The 2,868-nt window shown below is 41.9% G+C and overlaps 1 pseudogene; it reads right to left on the reverse strand.

The window, feature by feature from the left end:
• Positions 1–870: 870 nt before the first annotated feature.
• Positions 871–2,090, reverse strand: LOC133755607 (ubiquitin-conjugating enzyme E2 Q2-like; annotated as a pseudogene).
• Between the last annotated feature and the right edge of the window lie 778 nt (positions 2,091–2,868).

Here is a 2,868-nt window from a genome sequence, read left to right on the forward strand (position 1 = left end):
ATTTGAGTCAGGTCTTGTAAAGGAATTAATCTATGCATAATTCTTGTTAGTTTTTTTATGTTAAAGACATCATTACGACTTAAAGCAATGTCCAAATTAGGTATCTTTTTATACTTAACGCTGTAGCTTTTGCTCATATCTCCACACCAATCATTTATAAGTTTATTAGTTTACAAATGATTACAACATCCCATTAATAAAGTGGAAATGTAAAATGACTATATTTTAAATAACTTCAAACTCTTTACTGTGGCTCTTCTTCATAAGAAATATGAAACCAACAAGAAGCAGATTCAGCCCAGTAGGACTGCTGCCCCAGTGGAAGTGACCACCTACAGCCTAAACTGGTGTAGCCTTGCTTTCTTGGCCTAAAAGGTACATCACCATGTGATTAACAGTAGACCTTCAGCCAACAGTTCAATCATCACATAGCCATTAATATTTGTTGATGATTTAATTAGATCTCTTGTCATTATTTTGGCAGTATCACAAAATGGTTTTAGACTTGACAAAACTATTTGGTATAGAGGACCTAAAAATTTCTAAACCAATACTGAACATTAATTAATCAATTATTGGCTCTAAATATAGCAACATATTGCAAATTCTCTTAACCCGGGGGCTCAAAATAAGAAAGTTCCCATAAAGTCACAACTGTTCAGTAACCTGGTGCTAATCTGATTAAAATATTTCACTTTTCAAGAAAAAGAGATGATAAGGAGTGGCCAGTATGTGTAATATAGGAAAGGCCCCTCTGCTAAGTCCAGGATACCTAAAATGAGCAAAATCAGAAGGCTGTAACTTATACTAGATGTCAGCTGACAGATTATCCACTAAAATATCTATTAGCTAATGTCTTCAGTACTGCTGTTATGGGGCACTCAAAGCTGTGTCTGCATGTTGGAAAGATTTTCTTTAAAGCAACATTGATCCACACATGTGACAGTCAACATATTCAGCCATCTTCCTTTGGAGGGGTGTACCAGCCATTTTTCTCATGTGTCTGTACAATGGAATTATAGTATTGTTGGGCTCTTGCTAGATTGTATTGACTCTTATTTGCTCCAAACTGCACTCTAGCTTTGCCTTTGACTAAGGTGGCATGTATTTGCCTGATGACTGATTCTATTGAGTAGGCACTGCTCCAGCCCTGTTTTGTGAGGAGTTCCACACACAATGCTCCTCCACCCAACACATACCCTCCTGAGAGGACAGGTAACACCACTGGAACAAATGGAGGATGAAACAGAAAGCTATCCTTAAAAGAGAAGTTTAGCAAACTATATTGTATGTCTTCTTTTTCTTTTAAGATCTGGAGATCGCTGTGCAAAGGAGAATCAGGGTCAACCTTCTACAGTTTAACATGGCAGTCATAGAAACTGTCATTTATGAATTCCACTGGACAAATCCCTGTCTTGTAACTCTGTGATCTGTGTATGTCCCTGAGCTCTTTCACAAGAGCTGACCCAGACACCACAGCATTTAAATGGTCTTGGCTTTGAGTCTTCCTAATCTTCTCTAATATTGCCAAGTTTTCTTTTTCAATTCCTTCATCCTCTGACTTTCTCCAACTAACAAGCTCTTCTTCCTTCATCTCATAGTGATCTAAGTCTTCTATGTCTTCGGCCCTCTCTTCCTCCTCCTCCTCCTCCTCCCCCTCCTCCTCCTCCTCCTCCTCCTCCTCCTCCTCCTCCTCCTCCTCCTCCTCTGAAGTGAATTCTCTGTGGTCCCATTCTGACCCGTGGGGAGTGGTTGATCCAGCATCTCAACATGCAGGTGCTTAGGAAGGTTATATAATCTGGGGAGTTCACATATCAACCACTTCAATTGCTGAGGAAGAAAATTGTTCTTAGAATCTGCTTGACGCTCGAGAACTGAGGTCAGATTTGGGTCATTGGCATCCACAAGCCATATTGGTGAAGAAGAGGGGCGAGACCCCGCAGTGCTGGAATGCAGCGTGAGCAGCGGTGGCACCAGGAACGGGCAGTGCAGCTCCTCCAGCTTCCCGCTGACGATGTGGAATCGCCCGTGGTTCTCATCGAAGATGACGCCAGGAACTTCAGCTTGGCCTTCAGCCCTGACACGACCATCCTCCCTCATCTCTGGTGGGAGGGGTGCGGAAGGGGAGCTGGCCCGAGCCCCGGTCATGGTCAAGGCCGCGACCTCCCCGTGGGCCGCCCCGGCCCTGCTCTTGTGGCTCCGCCTCTCCCCGCCTCTGGGACCCCCGTCAGAGCGCAGCAGGAAAATGTCTTATTAGTTTCAAATGAACATAAATTTCTGCAGGTCTAACAAGCGCCAGTGTGATGCTGGATCTGCAATTTCATGGAGCCATTCTTTGTGTAGCTGTGATTCTAGGGCACAGTGTGTCGCTTTTAAATTGTAACTTAAAAATAGGCTCCTAATGTGCTTTCTCTACTTTTATTCACTCTTTGGTTAATTGAATTTCCAGAGAGTATTTCTCAATTTTCATTTAATGTGGGTTTTATTTGTATGATTTGGGGGAGTTAAGGTTTCTGTTTCCATTTATTATTTAATTTTTGTAAATCTTGCCATAGCAAGTGTGACTTCTTTAAAGCCTGGTCACTGATTTTGCAAATAGAAATGCAGAGAAACTACCTGTATTAACCCCAAAGGCTTCCATAGCCTTGGCAACTCATGACTAGAGCCTAGGGAGATTACTGACGCCATAAACAAGAGTGTTAAATTGTTAAATCAACAACAGGAGTCACTGTGTACTTACGTCTCATGTGGGACCTGTCCTTAATGTGTTGTCCAGTGTGAAGTAATCCTATAACTAGTACTGAAACAGTATTTTTACACTTTGTGTTTTTGTGTGGGTGCAAACTGATGAAATCTTTACTTAGTATA

This window comes from Lepus europaeus, unplaced genomic scaffold (assembly GCF_033115175.1).
Source record: "Lepus europaeus isolate LE1 unplaced genomic scaffold, mLepTim1.pri SCAFFOLD_620, whole genome shotgun sequence".
Classification (NCBI taxonomy): Eukaryota; Metazoa; Chordata; class Mammalia; order Lagomorpha; family Leporidae; genus Lepus; species Lepus europaeus.